Source organism: Podarcis bocagei, assembly GCF_964188305.1.
Source record: "Podarcis bocagei genome assembly, chromosome: 11".
Classification (NCBI taxonomy): Eukaryota; Metazoa; Chordata; class Lepidosauria; order Squamata; family Lacertidae; genus Podarcis; species Podarcis bocagei.
Genome location: NC_138136.1, coordinates 32,960,673 through 32,978,595, shown reverse-complemented (window position 1 = coordinate 32,978,595; position 17,923 = coordinate 32,960,673). Strand labels below are relative to the sequence as shown.

The following is a 17,923-nucleotide window of genomic DNA, read 5'->3' as shown; positions in this document are numbered from 1 at the left end:
CAGCTTAAATTTTAACTTACCCTGCTATGACAACAGATAGCAGGAAGGAGCTTTTGATTATAGTGGGTATTTCCCCCTTGTCTTCTAGTATTGATTGCAACCTCAAATTTACTGCTTCACCTTGTAGGCAGTGTGAAGTTGAGAGGGATTATTAGCCTGCATATGCTATTAACTGGGTGACTCTAGGGCAACTAATTTGAGTTAATTAGACTCTATGTTGGAATGAACCTTCAAAGACATAAGATATTACTGTTGAAAATGTTCTGTTTTGAATGTGAAAAACAAAGTCTCATTTCTTAGCGAGCGGAATCTATGGTTAGGAATCGTCTTACTCTGTTTATCAGTGGAAACAAATCACGCAAATAAGCAAGTACACTGGCATAAACATTGCTAAAACCAGGTTTGAAGGCACCCATTGCCAGAAATAACTGCTGAAGGGAGTTTATGAGGGGAGGATCCTGAGTTAGCAAACATATTAACATAAGTCAAAAGAAATAACTGATGTGTCACAAACATCATTTACAAGAAAGGCAGAACAAATATATAATTGAAAATGGAGCTTGAAATGCCATCAGTTCATAACAAAACCTCAAGTCCAAGCTTTATTTAGACCAAGGTACTTTGAAGATGATTTATGCATTTCATGCAAACATATTTTTGCAGCTTGGAGTAAACACAAGTTGACTTTTTCCACTGGATAAACACCATAAACTATTCCATGACATAAACATAAATTTATGATGAATTGTTTTGTGAATGGTTCAAGCATCAAGATCATGAAATACCGCATCCTAAAAGTCTTCAAAAATAAGGTGAAACCAGAATGTGGTTAAACATGTGCAAATCTTGAAGGAGCTCAGTTTGTTGACTCCCATTACTCTCTATTTCCATTTTGAACCAGACTATGCACACATTCACCCAAATACTGTGTTTGTCTGACTGTGTCTGATCTGCACAGTCTATGAGAAACACTCACATAAATCAGGAGATCCTGTAGTCCAGGCCAGAGGTAACCATTGTGGTGCTTTCCAGAGGTTGTTGGGACACCAGAATGACCAGTGGTCAGGGGTTAAGGAAGCTGGAGTCCAACTATATCTGGAGGGGACCAAGTTGGTTACCCCTAGAGCATGGGTGCAATATCTTTCAATGAACCAAAGGAAAAACAAATTTTCCTGATTATACAAATGCAATGATGTATTGAGGATTTAATTATCTTACTTGTTCTGTCTTGCACATTTATAATCCACCTCACAGCTAAAAGCTAATGATGCAGTGTACAGCATGATTAAATGAGGTAAAATACAAATGATACACACTCAATAAACTAAAAACAGTAAGATCATTTCTGTAATTGTACAGTTAAAATTCCATAAAATGACTGTTAGGTTTCTGTGACTTAAGTAAAATTAACACTGTGCCCTAATTTTCTGGGAATTCTGAAATTTTTGTTTTCTGAAAAGCTCAGCTGGTGTTTTCAAGAAGAAATGACAGTGTCAACTTTTATTGTATCATGCAATAAAAGAGCATGCCACTGGGTGGAAGCACAATGTACACTATTATATATAAATTAATAATGCAGAATTAACCAGAACATGCAGTTTGAATTCACCAATAATGATCATATCCCCATTCAGTTATTGCTTCTGATTTGCTACGTTCATAATTTTGGATGAATATTATACTATTTTTAATTCAGCTAATAATGCCAAAAGTTTTTTTTTGTTATTGTTAGGTACTTATATGTTCCTCATAACAAGGGTATGGTAGTCATAATAAGGATATGATAGTCAAACATTTTAAAACATGGAGAAAGAAAATAAAGACTGTTTTCTTAATAGGGTAGTGCATGTGGAGTTTTCCAAAATGTTCATGGATTTTTACAAGATGGTATATTCCTCTAGCTCTTGTGTATGCTCCAATTCCAAATAACCCCAAGCATAATGTTAAGTCACAATCACAAAAATGTTTTGTGAGGTGGACAAATAGCCCAGGATAGAACAGTCTCTCAAGACTGAGACATAAATTTCCAGAACCAATATTTTTCTTTATACCCAAGTAACCTTAGGAGATGGATAAATTGCTCAAATAGGAAAAAAAAATGTCCAGCCCTCGAGAAAGGCTTTGGCTACTGGACCCACACATGACTGTTCCATTATAAGCAATGATGTTGAGGCACATGAAGTTCCTCTTAACATTATGCCCGCCGATCGGGGGACGAGCAGGCGAGTCAAAAGGTGTCTCTGAGTACTGTGGAGATCCTTTCTAATACGTGCAAGTGTGAGCTATGCATGATAGCATGATTTCCCTACAATCCATCCTATATTCCTTTGAAAACAACTTCTTTTTCATTTTTAACCAAACTTTGGGTCCACCAACCCAATGAATTTACCAGTATCCCTTCAACACTGTAAAATCCATTCACATCCTAATGCCTTTCTCACGCTTCTCTAATATGTTGATCAGGTTCTGAAAAGCACATTTGTGTTTCTCTTCCAGGAATAGTTGTACAAAACCTGACACCATGTTTTGCATCATTTATTCATGGGACTGGTGTTTAAATGAATAGGTTTGCATTGTGATGTGAGCTTTTCGGAAATGCGCTTTAAAACAGTAACAGTTGGTACCAGCCTCTAGCCATGCAAACAATGAGGTACCAGTTGCGAATCAATGGGAATCTATGGCCAGTATGCAAAGAACCATAAGTCAGCAATAGTGTACAGGCTAAAACAATAGGCTCTCAATCGGGAAGAACAGCAAAAACAACCTCCATGTTCTGAATGGTTTGTTTTCAGATAAAACCATTATGCATTCTGTACAAGCATATAGCTACATATGCATATGGATGTGTATGTCTGTATATAATATAATGGACATAAAGAGATAGCATTAATCAGAAACCTGAATTTGGCAAGGAGGATATATTTGTTAATATCATGCTTTGATATCAAAGTAGTAGAGCATGCAAAAGCTCTTAGGTTCAGATTTCCAGATAGGGATGTAACTGACTTCTGCTTGAGACTGGAAAGCAAGACAATACTAAGCTAGATGGAAAATTGGTTTAGCTCAGAATAAAGTGCCTTCCTGTGTTCTCATGAGACACTGTAAATCCTTAAAATTCTCTAGTACTACAAGCCTTGTATAATTTGTACCATATCGAACTCCTTAGATATTATGATGTAAATAAACTAGTGATTATGATTATATTCTACCACATGGCCTCCACTTTATGGTTGTGAAATACAGACCATTCTAATCTGAAGCACTGTGAATTGCCATTGCATTCTCACTTTAGCCTCTCCACCTGCTCTCTCTGTGGCATGCAACACTCAAAAAAGAATCTCCATAGTGACACACACTATATAGCTACCATGCAGTGGCTTCCCATATGGTGCTTGTAACTCATTGGTCTGACTTGTATCAAGCAGTGACTCTATATTAAGTGTTTGAATAAATATATCTCATCTGAGGCTTCATACCTGAAGTGGCAAAATATGACCAAGGGAAGCCAATATGCCCAAGCTTTTGCTGCACACCACACATCACCATGTTAATGGTGTAGAAGAACACCTGCCAATCCTATATTCGTGCTAAGAACATAGGAAAAGACCTGCATCCTGTTCCCACAGTGGCCTGTGCAAAGCCCACTAGCAGGACAGGTAACCTGACAGCACTCTTCCTGCTTGTGCTCTCCAGCAATTCATGCTACTAAATCTCTGTCCCTCCCCCAAGCTAGAATTGGTTCTTTTGCTACTCAACAATCTGCTATGCACACATTTTATCTACCTTGTCTCCACTGTCATTCTGTTAGCCTTTAAAATAATTAAGAGATTTTGTTAATGGAATGCTGTGGCAAGATAATAGTCCCTTGCTACTAGATAAAATGTCAATTTGACATTTATTTTCTAAGCAGGAGGCAAGTATCTGGTAACAGTCTCCTGAGCTATTAATTTTGTTTCTGTTAAAGATCTCTTGTCTCCACCCATGAACTATGAAATCATATATATATATTGGCCCCATTATCTGCTTGCATTTTATGAAGCACAGTTGCATTTTGCAAATTTCACCTTTCTCGTGAGAAAGGAAAGCTCTTGCTTACTTCAACCATTAGCTCATACCTCATACCAGCAGCTTATTAAAGTAATATTTCACATAGCTCTGGGTTTTGGTTTTAAAAAAGTTTTCCAAGCACTCAGAATGGTCTTCAGACGGATTGTTCCTACTGCCTCTTTTACATGTTTGATTTTAGTGCAATCAGTAATGTTCAGGATTTCCTCTGTTGTATTAATTAAAGAAAAGCTACCTGTTCTGAAGCTGAGTGTAGGGGGCAAGGAATCTTTTCACATAGTGGCAGTGTTGCTGTTACCTTCATCTCCCCATCCCATGTGACCAAAATCCAAATTAAACTTGTGATGTTTTGTATTTTGCAAGTATTGCTGAATCTTAGTATTGAAAAAGAGCTTCACAGGCCACCTAACCCTGTCCCTATAGAATGGTAGAATATTTTATATATAAAACAATTATCCATAGGCTTACTATAAATGAGAAGGGAGTCATAAAGTGTCTACATTAAGAAACTACAGTGGTACCTTGGGTTACAGATGCTTCAGGTTACATATGCTTCAGGTTACAGACTCCACTAACCCAGAAATAGTACCTTGGGTTAAGAGCTTTGCTTCAGGATGAGAACACAAATCACACAGCAGCAGCGGGAGGCCCCATTAGCTAAAGTGGTTAAGAACAGTTTCAGGTTAAGAATGCACCTCCAGAATGAATTGAGTTCTTAACCCGAGGTACCACTGTACTTGCCTTGCACCCCTGTATGGCTTCTAACCAACAGGAGGCTCCTTCATAGCTGTAGCTTCTTTCTAGAATTTCCTGCTCTCCAAAACCTCCATTTGTTGCTATAGCCTGTGAAGACTGTTTACTAGGTGGGATTCAGTTGAAGATGCAGTAGACTTCAGGGGTAGCCCCAGAACTGCAGAAACTCCCTCCCTCAAGTTGTGTCTTGCCCCTGAAAATGATCTACAGGTGGTACATGACACCAGTCAAGCTTGCAAAAATCTACCATTTGCCCGATAATAAATGCTGGAAATGTAAAGAAACTGAGGGTACATTCTTTCACCTTTGGTGGACGTGCCCAAGGATTAAGGCTTTCTGGGAAATGATATATAATGAATTGAAAAAGGTATTTAAATATACCTTCCTGAAGAAACCAGAGGCCTTTCTCCTGGGCATAGTCGGCCAATTGGTGTTAAAGAAAGATAGAACTTTCTTTATGTATGCAACAGCAGCAGCAAGACTACTCATCGCGAAATATTGGATGACACAGGAGCTACCCACACTGGAAGAATGGCAGATGAAAGTTATGGACTACATGGAACTGGCAGAGATGACTGGCAGAATTCGTGACCAGGGAGAAGAGTCGGTGGAGGAAGATTGGAAGAAATTTAAAGACTACCTGCAGAAGCACTGTAAAATTAAAGAATGTTGAAATGATGTTTGATTGAAAATAAGTGGTATTGGTAAAAAGATGCCTAAGAAAATGCAAATAGGGATTGATAATTGGAAATTGATAATTATAATAGGTTAATATCTTGAGTAGGGATAAATGTTAGAGGGTAAGGATTTGCTGAATTTAATATCTGAACTGGAATACAAAATGGGAGGTGTGAGGAGGTCAAGAAACTAGTGAAGGAAATATAAGATTTGAAACTAGTGAAGGAAATATAAGATTTGAAAATACTAATTTATTTTCTGTTTTGATTATTGGTTTTCTTCTTTGTTCTTATTCTTTCTTTTTTCTTTTTTCTTCTGTTAACTGTTTTCTATTGTGCATTTTTTATGTGTTTTGTTTTTGTAGTTTAAATTTTGGAATTTGTTTTTATTGTTTGTGAAACTTTAATAAATATTATTATAAAAAAACAAGTTGTGTCTTGCCCCAACTGCACAGGCGTTTAGGTGAGCGCTGAAGACCTTCTTCAATCCTGCCTTTTATTGAGTCGTAATTAACTAAGGTGCTACAGAGCAGCTTTGTAATTATTCCTGTATGCTTGCTAATGTGGCTGTTAAATCTTTTTATCTTGCCCTGCTTCCGTGTGAACGTCGTTTTGTTGTAGCTCTAAAAAGCAACTAAAATACTTTAAATACATGGATAGATGTATAGATAATTGCATAACTTCTAACCTATGAGCTGGAGAAGGCCTTTTAGGCCATGTAATGTCCAACCCTTTCTGGATGCAGGAAATCTGGAGCTTCTGCATTCCCAACCCATGGCTGCTGAAACTCTGCTTGAAAAATTCTCCATTGAGGAAGAACTTAACAACCCTCTAGGTGTTTGGTTCCATTATCAAATTTCTCTTCCTGGGCAACTGAAGTGTGTTAGATCTAGTTCTGCAAATCTTTGCCCTCTACCATGTAATAGACAGCCAGGGTTCTCTTCTCCTAGCTACAATTCCTTCAGCATCTCCTCATGGAGATTGTTTTCCATACCACTGGCCAATTTCATTGCCCTCCTCCGATTCTGTTCCAATTTGCCTGTATCAAATTGGGCTATTCATAAATTAAAAGGGGCAAGTCTAGAAGATTATGCCCATTATAAAAACCAGGATTTGGCCTGGTTTGTAGCCAAGTTTACCACGTCAGGAAACGAAAGGGGAGAGGAAATATAACATAGCATGCAAGTTGACAGAATGAAGACAACAGGAGCAAAATCAGAGAAGGAGGAGAGAAGAAAAAGAGGTGACAATGATTGGAAAGAGTGGGATAATCTTGGGAAATGCTATAAAGGTGGTTAAGCCTTTTGTCTACAAAGTTTGAAAGGGGAACACAATTATTTTTGACAGGCATTGCTTTCATTTTTGTGATGAAGTTTTGAAAGCATTATTGGCATTAGCTCTGATCACTGGCATTTTTTATATGAATGTCTAAAACTTGATTCAGATAGAGCCATTGCTGTTACTATATGTGTGGTGTGACTTAAACCCTTGGAATTAGCAACAGAACAATAAATGCCCTGCTTCGTTAAACTAATGTTATTATTAGTGGAAATAACTGTAATTTCTTGAGGAAATAAAGCAGCCAGGAGCTGTTAATTACTTGTTAAGAGTTCATTTATATGCTGGATTGGCTACAGAAGTGTCGAATATTTTTTGAGAAAAACTTTTTTTTAAGGTAGTAAAATCCTGTCAGATCCACTAGGTGGCACATGATGACCATGGTTAATACATTATACTGCCACAAAACCTCCCATTCATGTCATAAATAAAGACCAGCATTATTAATTTATACCATTGCATCCACTCTGCCCCCAATATTTGTTTAGCCAGCTGTTTCCTCTAATCCTGCTTAAGCACCATTGACTAAAATTCCAAATACATTTGGGGTGGGGTTCCCCCCCCCAAAAAGAACATTTTGTTACCTACAAATTACAAGCTGCCTTTTCAAGCACATGCCTGCATGTAGCAGTTGCAAGCTGTGAAGCCAGAATGTCTAACAATTCCTTAGTAGAAACACAAAAGGTTTGTGAGCTGAAAATGATTCAATTAAACACCTTACAAAATTGAAAAGGATTTTAAACATATATTTTGACAGACAATATTTCTGATTTTCAAATGTCAAATAAATAAAAAGTGAATCTACTTTCAGTGTTTTAAGGCATTTTAATTGTCACTTGAGCAGAGAGAGAGAGAGAGCAGAGAGAGATATTATTGCAGATGCTTTTAATTCTTCCCATGGCTTGCAAGCCAGCTCTGAACAATCTTCAGGTCTTTGATCCTAGTGTATGTATCCTAGATACATACAGGAAGAAAGCTTCACTGAACTGTTGGGAAGCGGGGAGAAGACAATCTGGAAGCTATGTTGCACAAGTGGATTTCCACTGCACAAGTGAGTGGACATTATTGAATAGATTTTTGGCACAACGTATTCCATCATAATTTTCATCAGAGCTTATTTTCATCATAGAGAATTCAGGACCAAAACTTTAAAAGGCACAATAGCATGAACAACAAAAGGTTTGTGTGCCATTTTTCTCCTTTTACAATTGTACTCTTAAGTAGAGTTTGTTCCAAGTACTGACTACTCAGTCTTGCAACTTAGAAATGAGCTACATTATTGGTATGTTTAGAAGGCTATAGAATAGGTTGCCAGTCAAGATAGGACTCAAAACTTAACCCGTGTAACAGACTAGTCAGTCTAGAAGCAGAATGCTGTCTACACAGCAGAATCTTTCAGGGTATAGAACAGGATGCAGAAAATTTGAAACAAGTCATCTTAGGGCAAAACGTGTATTTGCACCTGCCTGCCTGCCCATTAATGTAGGGGCAGCCCCCACATTAATGGGGAGACAGGCGGGTGCAAATCCACCTTTTGCCCTAGTGGACATTTCCCCCTTTAAATGCAGGGTTTTCCAAATCCACAGAAAGCCTGAAATGGCCACAATAGAAAACCCTGCATTTAAATGGGGGTGGGGAGAGGAGGACTGGTGCAACACTGGGATGGGGAGAAGAGGATGTGAATGCTTCAACATTAATGAAAAAAGAGTCAGGAAGGTAAAAATACACATTTAGCTCTGGTGTGGACAAGCCCTCAGACTGTGAACTTTGTATATTGGGAGGGGCAAGCCCAGATTCCACATACTGCTTTTATTGCCCACACACCCCTTTCCCTTGGTGTTCCATCTCCTTCGGCCACCATCTTCCACCACATACTTCCTAGACACTGGTTGTAATAATAGCGTTTGTAGTTTAGATATACTCTTTTAGTGTTAAGAAGTTGGTAATCTGATGACAGGTCATGTGGACGAGAAGTGTGGAACAAGCACAGTTCTCCCACTGGTGGCTATAGGTTTGGGGGTTGTTGGTTTTTTTTTAACCTTCTCACAGCAGACAAGAGGTAAGCAAGCACATGCATGCATATTCATTCTTCTGAACAAGAAATATTTTCCTACACACTGGAAAACTGATGATATGTACAATAATTCTGGTCTATACACTTGTGCATAGATACCCAGTTATGATTTTCTGATAAGCATTTATGGATCATTGCACTGGAAAAATTAACACATGGTGTGGTTTTCAGAGTCACAAAAGGCCAATGCCAGAAGCTGTCAAGTTTTGGCAAGAGTCCAGAGACTCATTAAAGAGTTTGGGGGCCCACAAACTCGCTTACAAGGTTTTCCTCCCCAGCAGCTAAGCAGAAAAGTCATCTTCCTGTGTTCCCTACACATTGAAGACTATTTAGAATGCAGAATTACTGTTTGGAGCATTGCTGGAATGAGGTGCCTCCCTCCCCATGTTCTACAACACAGCCCTAATGTATCCAAGCAACTGCTGCTCTACCTCATGTTCGTCTTGGTGCATTTGAGGAACCTACAGGACTTCAAGGAAAAGGAAGGAGTGGTTCTTTTTTCTTTTCTTTTTGTGGCCTCTTTTTTAATGTTTTGATTACTCTTTTTCCCTCTCAGCACTCCCCCACCTACCCAGTTTTTTGTGTATTCCCTCTGTCAGGTGATGAAGTGGTTGGCTAGGACAGGAGTGATGTTCGCCAGCACAGGTGTGGTCTGTGGTCTCCTAGTGTGAATTTAGGTTGGGGGTGGTTATGACTAACATTGGGAAGTGTGACTAATGCTGTGGCGACACCCTGTTAGAGAAATATTAAATGAGAAACAGAACAGACAACTCTGCATCACCTTTGCACACACTGAGGATGAGGAATGGTTGGCAAAGCCAATAGGCTGACTGTTAAGTTTTTGTACCCCTGATGGGGTACAAAATTCAGCTTTAACTCTTTCCTGGTTCAGGGTCCAACCAACCTGGTCAGGCCCTGCTATAACAGAAAGTGAGACTAAGCCTATGAGCATCATGTCACAGCATGGAGGATTCTGGGGCAGTTTCATACTTCTCTCACATGCCATTTTATAACCATGGCTCAGCTTTCTAACCCATCCAATAAAGAGTCCTCCCATGAAGTGTCCTTAAAATGTTAGTGTTGGTCCAATCAATTATAAGCTCAAATTCCACTAAACTATGGCTTACTATTAGATTTCTACCTCATGGGCCAAGTTCTGCCTACACTAATTAGTATTCTTTACAGTATTTGTCACCCTAAGTTTGAGTACCATTGAACTGATTCCATTAGAATAGGACACTATTCTTTGCATTACTTATCTTCTCATGAACTTCTGGTTCTTCTTTTTATCATTTTTTTAATTTTCTTTCCTGAATGAGAATATAGATACAGTGGGGCTAAACTGCTACTTTACAACAACAAGGTCTCTCTCTCTCCAACCCCCCCGACCCACTTTTAAAAAAACTTCATATTCAATGTAAACTTTTGGGGCATTAAGGCTAATTAGAAAGACCTCTTGGCACCTATGTGCCACACAGTGCAGATGTTTCTTCATTGCACCACTGAAGGTTTTAGAACTTGTTTCTTTGAAGGAGGCATTTCTTCAATACTGAATTTGAGCTTGTTGTTTTATTTTGCAAGGCTTGTCAGTTTAAGAGTATGCATTGCAGTTTAATAGTTCTTGCTCACTGAACTGAAGTGAGCTGGGCCATCAGATGCTGGCTGAATATCAGCCTCCACCAACAACACAAAGTTGATTCCCGCTAACATCTTAAGCTTATTTCCTCATCACCTTGATGTGGATCATTGCTTGTATAGTGCTAAGATAAATGGGGTGGGGGGAATCCAGGGAATTTTACTTTGCGTCCTGCTTCAGCACTTTTGGAAAGAAATGTGCTGGAATAGAAACCCCACCTATTATTCAAACATTGGACAAGTTCCACTCTCTAATTCTGCCTTTCTAATATCCCACCCCAGCTCAGTACAGCAAAACTAAGAGTCAGTGCGACTTGGAAAGTAACACCCACTTACCTTCATGCTTCGAATTAAGCACTTTCAAAATGTGCTGGTTTCAATGGAAGAGTTAGTCAAATTCTTGAAACTAGTGCAACTGAAAAAAGACACTTAACTTTGCTGAAATGTGCCCTATTTGTGCTGTTCAGCACAACTGAATGAGTTTCAAGAATGCACAAGAAAAAAATGTAATGCATTTGCAAATTTGAAAGTGCTAAATATATTGAGCTAAAGAGATCTCATGCATCTAGGCCTGGCTTAAATTTTACTCCATTTTAACAGCTCATTGTGTCAGCCTGTAACTTTAATATGCAAAAAAACCTGACTTTTGAGAATATAGTTATTTGAGTAGCACAATAATACCAACCAATTCCTTCATCCTCTGGGAATGTGAATTACAAGGCACATTGCATCACATCATATATAATTTGTCCCGAGCAGAATAACTGAAGCTCTCATTTTGCTACCACTTTCTTGCTTTTTACTCTCACTAAAAGTGTTTGCAAATTGAAAATATTAAACTCACTGTTATTAACTTTTCCATTAAGCTCTTATCACAGAGTGTAACATATGTGTTTCATTTCATGTAATTCTCTTTTTTTTCAACTGACGTTTAGAATTCAGGGAAACTATGTTGGGATTTATTTGATCTTTATAACAACCCATTGAAACTATATACATGCCTTTTCCACTTTGAAACATCCAACCAACAACATATGTGGACTTTCTAGAGATTATAATCATACATACATTAATCTCATTTACACATTGCTTGTACTACTGATTCCAAGACCTGCATCTACCCAACTCTTGCAAAACTGTCAGTTTTGGAATATGTGTTTTGGATTATTATTATCATGAAAGTAAAGCAACAGCAACAAATACTTTTTTAGAGTTCTTGAGGTAACACTGCCGTGAGTCTACTACTATCACCCAATAACAGCCTTTTGATAATTTATTTAAGTTTCGATCATAAGTAACTCAGTGCTGGAAAAATATGCAACACATTTGGGACTAAACCATCATGCCATTTTAATGTGTTGCGGACAAATACATTGTGGAGGCTACAGTCATCCCTAAAGTGCAAGGGAGGATGGCACTTGCTAGTAGTGTAAACTTCTTCATGCCCCTTTCATCCTTTTCGTGCATGTTCAGGAAAGGTACTTATCCATGCAGCCCTTCCTTCTCCCATGAAATGCTGCCAACTGTAGGGGGATAACTCATCTTGGTGACAAACCAAGCTAGGGACTCCCACTCGTTGAAAGCTTTTCACTCTCAGGAGGATTGTCATGCAATATAATTTATTCACCCAGATTAATTACCTCATGTACTGAGGTACAAGATCACCCTATCGTACTGGCATGAATGGAAGTACCCCTTCCCCCAGTGTGGGAAATGAAGCAGAGAGTAGTGGCTCTTCTAGACTCAGGGGTCCCAGCCAGGTGTGAAATTAGGCATGTTCCTTCAGAGATGGGAAAGTTCACTAGGGCTCCTGTTTATTTCCTTCCATTCTGCCTCCTTACATGTCCATCACTCGGTGGGCTGCCCTTGGTTCCTCTTGCTGAACCAAGACGCTCAAATTATTTTAGCCCTTGCTTTAGGAAGTTTACAATTCCTGTTGCTTCCATTGCTGTCGCTGTGGTAATAAACGTGGTCAATGTGAGCAGCGGCAATGGCTAATCATATTTTGACATCCCATTTTCATCTCTCAACACTACCTGAGATTCCACAGAAGGCTATCCTACGCAGGGGCATAGAACTGTGGTTGGACTCATAGAATTGTGGAGTTGGAAGGAACCCTGAGGATCATCTAGTTCAACCCCACGCAATGCTGTCATTCATCAGCCTCCAGCCAGCATGACCAATGCTCAGAGATGATGGGAGCTATAGCCCAACATCATATAGATGACCACTGGTTCCCCAGCCCTGAAATACAGGTTTGCCTAGTGGTAAAGATTTCCCCAGCACAGAGCTGAGGCGAGTTGCATCTGTTTAATGCCTGCCTGTCTTTGTATCTGTTAAAAGCCTGAGGAGCTGTCAGAAGGGGCGGGCGGGATGGCAACCCCTATTCCCTGAGCGCTCCACGCCTCACACCAACGGAGAAAAGTTGGTTCCAAGTCCTCCCTCACACGAAGTTCGAGCATTCCCAGGAAAACTGGCGCCTTCAGATTATGCTCTATTGGTTGAGAGCAGCTTGACGGGACTCCCTCCCTCTTTCCCCACCTTTTCCTCTCTCTCTCTCTCGTTCTCTTTCTCTCTCTCTCTTTTTTTACCTTTCTCAAAGCTCCAAAGCGAAGATGCCTCCCCTCAAAAAAGCAAAATAAAGTCTCGCGACGTTGGTCCCTGAGCGCGGCGGGCTCTGCGGTGGCCGCTCGCCTGGCGTCGTTTCTGCGCGCGCTCTGGCTCGCGCGCGGGGAGGCTGTGAGGGCGAAAGTCCCGATCCAGGCGAGAGGAGCGCGTGAGGCGGGAGAGCGAGCGAGCGCCACTCTCGGTCGAGAAGGCACCACGTCAGACGTGAAGGACGTTCGCCAGAAAGCTCGGCGTGAGCTCCGTTCAAAACCTCAGGAGCGAAGGGGAAGAAAAGTCGAGAGCAAAACACACACACGGAGAGAGAGAGAGACACCCACAGAGTGTCCGGCGCAACAGCGTCTCTTCGCACAGTGGCCTCTTGTCCCTTCTGCCCCCGTGTCCTGACTGACGCCCTCTCCACTTACCTCAGGGTCTCGCTAGGTGCCCTGCCCTCTTGGCTCCGCCGCTTCACAACTCCCCTCACGCCACCCGCGCCCACGCCCCGGCTTTGCCCAGCGAGTGGAACAAGTTGTCAAGTGTTTCCCTGTGTGAAGGGATCGCGGCGGGGCGAAGGACCGACACCTTCTCAGGAACACGATACTCCCGGGCTCCGTGGGCTCTGCCCTCCTCCTGACGCCCCCACCCCCTTCCCCCTCTTCTTGGGATGGTGTCTTGGAGCAGATCAAGGAAGAGGGGAGGAGAGAAAAACGCCGAGGAAATTCTAAGAACTAACCGAATCCCGTTGGTTTACCCAGCGACTCTTCCAGCGGCTCGCCCCACACAGGAACATGTAGGATTAAGGGCGCGTGCGATCCCTATTTGAGGAAATCGCTGGCAAACTTAGCCCTGAACTTTAGTGGAGTCGGTTGCATCCTTGGATCATCAAGCATGGGAACAATTCTTTGTGCTGTAGAGAGCCCTGGTCAAGATCAGGAGCCTGAAATCACAAGGCATGTTCCCACCACATATATTAAGCTAATAATGAGCAAAGGAGGGTAACAGAACCCTGGTAATATTTAACTCCACATGAGAATTTAGTGCTGCTGGGGTAGGGGGAGCAAGTAGGCATATCACCCACGGGATGAGGTCCTTGCCAAAATGCTGCCTCATATTATGTTCCCATTTAATCTTGATTTAGCATTTCACCTATAAGTAACAACACCTGTGGAAATGGTAAACCCAGATTAAATTGGGGAAGGGAATGGTCATTTTCATAAGATTGCTGCCCAGAAAAAATTGCCTGCATGAGCAACATCAAATCTCCGATAATCTGTTGCGTAGTAGTGACCTAAACCGAGATATGAATTAGCTAGGCTTTGCATGGCTTGCTTCCCTTTCCCCTGAACCTGGCAATTTGAAGAAAACCTGGGCTGTGTCATCTTGACAGTGGGAGAAAAATATTGCATTTTCTGATTCACTGGCGGTGCTTGCAGATGACCTCATGGATATGGTACATGGCTCATGCCTAGTTATAAATCTAAGCTTTTGGAAATGTTCAAAAAGTAAAAAAAAAAATGTGTTTGGGATGCCTTTTTACCACCCTCATGTGGAAGTGAATGAGCCTTGATGCCGGCATCTGTAACACATGCCCCATCAAGGCCCAACAAAAGTGATTGAATAATAATAAAAAATGTTCGGACTGTCATAGCTAAATGCAAACCCTTACCCTTGCCCTCTGGAGTTCCCCTTTCTAAACTCCCACCTTCTGTTTGCTAGGGTACCACATATCTGCTGCCATGGTGCAGCCTCAAGACATCATTTCTTTGCAGGAAGAGGCATGGCACTATGGTGGAATAAGCTATTTATAATGTGTTCTGTACTGTCTGGGTATGAATATGTGCTACTCCTGTTTGGCCACAAACATAAATGATCTTGCCAGATCCAGCAGCAATATTTTGGTCACAAACAACTAGTTTACTTGAACAAAAAGAGTTCTTTAGTAAGCTACAGGTACATATTGAGTTTGTGCTTGAAATGTCCATATATAGCTGTAGATGTAATAAGTTCTGCTGACTCACACCCCAATGCCAAACACACTAGGAACATTCCCAAAAGGGTTAGCTGCAACTAAGTCTTACTGAAAGTGGCACAAAGGGTCCTTGTCAGGACTAAGAGGTGTGGAGAGATAATTTCAGCAGTGAGCCCACTGTGCAAAAACATATCACATACTGAGCACATGACCATCTTCTCCAACAGAGCAAGCTAAGTGGAAACCTGTTGTGCTTTCCAGCAGATGCTGATTTTGTTCAGTGATGATTGGCTAGTCTTTGAGTTGCTCAGTGTTGATTGGCTAACCTTTGTGTCATTCACAAAGTGGCACCCCCCATCGCCTCCCCCATCTTTGGTTTAGAGCAACACATTGCTGATTGACTGGCTGCTGCATCAATCCTAAAAGCAACTTTCCCCATCCCCAAATAAAAGTGGAACGAAAAATGTTTTGTTTTTTTTAATGAATAACTCACAGAGATGAGGAAGCAAGGGTTTTGCAGAATAAACACACCATCCAAAATATTGGAGGGGGGCAGAAAAGAGGCAGTATCAGGTCCAATTATTTTACTTATATCATTACAGAAGAAACCTTACAGCAGAAAAAGTACAGATGCTCCTGTTTTAGAATATGTTTGCATGCCACTGATTTCAGTGGGGCAGCCACTTCACACGCAATGTTTTTAAGATACAGTATACACAAAAGTGTTTTAGTGTACACCTAATCATGACTGCAGGGGTGTGGGTGGTGCTGTGGGTTAAACCACAGAGCCTAGGACTTGCCGATCAGAAGGTCGGCGGTTCGAATCCCCGTAACGGGGTGAGGGCCCATTGCTCGGTCCCTGCTCCTGCCCACCTAGCAGTTCGAAAGCATGTCAAAGTGCAAGTAGATAAATAGGTACCGCTCCAGCGGGAAGGTAAATGGCGTTTCCGTGCACTGCTCTGGTTCACCAGAAGCGGCTTAGTCATGCTGGCCACATGACCCGGAAGCTGTACACCGGCTCCCTCGGCCAATAAAGCGAGATGAGCGTGCAACCCCAGAGTCGGTCACGACTGGACCTAATGGTCAGGGGTCCCTTTACCTTTAATCATGACTGCAACAAATATGTGTTTGCAAAGATGTATCACAGAGCTATGCTAACCAAGAAATTCAAATTGACTGTGACTTCCCATCAAATGCATGCTGGGTGGCAAACCTAATTTTGCTGCTTGTCATGTATAAAATACTTCTAGACCCAATTAAATTTTGCTGGATTGTTCCACTATTCGGAGTGTGAACAAACTCATGGTAAGAAAGACAAACTGTCTGGGTTGGTATTGGAGTCTTATCTTCAGTTCCAGAGAATAGCACTGAGGATGTGTGTTTGACCCCATGACTGCTGTCTGGTGGGATCCCATAAGGTTCCATCTTGTCTTCTGGGCTTTTTAACACATTGGGAGTTGGGAGTGGTCACCAGGAGATGCGGGGTGAGATGTTATCAACATGTCTCAGGTGATGGGTATAGGTGAGATCAACTTCTACCCCATCACATGCTACCTCATTATGGTGCACCTCTCCAAGCAAGGTTTGCTGCCTGCTCTTCTACTTTGCCTCACTCTGAGTAAGGTGCCTGGAGAGAAGGTATCATTTTCTCTCTTTTTTAAAGCATTTTTTGCCACCTTGCCCAGAATGCCTGGCTCTGAAAAAGGAATCCCGTGTCTCTTTCTCAGAGCAAGGTGAGACGGGCACACAGTGGTGGCAGAGAAGCCACTACCACAATCACTGCTAATGCAGCAGACAAGTTTTATTTTTATTTTAAAGTAAGAGGGAGAGGAGGAAAGCATTCAGGTAATGAAAAGTTGGTGAGTCATCTGCTCCTTGGCATGTGTTGATAAAGAGCCAGTCATGTTTACCAAGAGTTTGTTCCTACAAACAAAAAGTACAGGCTCACACTCCAGCTATTTAGTGAATGAGAAGACACTTCACTAAGGGGGTGGGATCCCTGCATTTCTACCATCTTTGGTAACCACCTCAAATTTGTGCTTGCCCCAAACCATGCACCTCCCTGAATGAGAAGGCTTTTCCTCAATATAGTACTGAGCTTTAGAAAAACCTAGAATGCCTTTGAGTCCCAGGGCTAGAATAAAGATGAAACAGCACCTCTCCTGCTGAATTCTGACATAGGGATAGACAGGAAGTTCCTCCCTATCTTGCTCAGTCCAGAATCTCTAGTACTTCTGAGGCCAGCACAACCATGGGGGTCTCTCAACTGGGGGGTGGGTCCTGTCCCTGTTGTGCTTGCTCTAGGAAAACTCAAGAGAGTCAAGACATCTCATTTCTTTGGGGACATTTCTTTGGGCTAAGCTAGTCCTTCTACGCTATCCTTCTGGTTAAACTGTGGGCTTTTCCAAATACAACAAACTCCTGTTTCCCTCCGAAATGAGACTTTTTGTAATGAGGAAAGCGATGGGAGAAATGCTGGAAAGTGTGTGGGATCAGAATTGCTGGACATTGCAAACAAACCAGGAAGAGTGCTCCATAAACCACCGGCGTTGGGTAACCTCCCCACAAACGTCGTTCAAGAAAATCTGGATGAATCCTCCATCAACAGATCATCTGGGAACAACCTTTGCCAATTAGTCAGGCTGCAATCCTATAGCCACTTACTTGGGAGTAAGCCCCATATTACACAGCAGAACTTACTGCACTGTAGACATTGGTACGTTCAACCTGGTTTGCTTCATCTGCCTACCAGTTGCAGCCCCAATAAAGAGAAATGCCTTGATCCTACTGACGGCTTGTAGGTGC

General features: G+C 41.4%; 1 protein-coding gene across 2 annotated transcripts in view; it reads right to left on the bottom strand.

Annotated features, from left to right (window-relative positions):
- The window catches only part of HAPLN1 (hyaluronan and proteoglycan link protein 1), a 68,409-nt gene extending 54,655 nt beyond the window's left edge, over window positions 1-13,754 (bottom strand). The window contains exons 1-2 of one of the 2 annotated variants that reach the window (XM_081213461.1): window positions 13,575-13,754; window positions 13,134-13,420 (exon numbers count right to left, since the gene is read on the bottom strand). The gene's annotated coding sequence lies outside the window, so the exon portion shown is untranslated. The remainder of the gene's footprint in view (window positions 1-13,133; window positions 13,421-13,574) is intronic. The other variant, XM_081213463.1, reaches the window with a different exon arrangement.
- Between the last annotated feature and the right edge of the window lie 4,169 nt (window positions 13,755-17,923).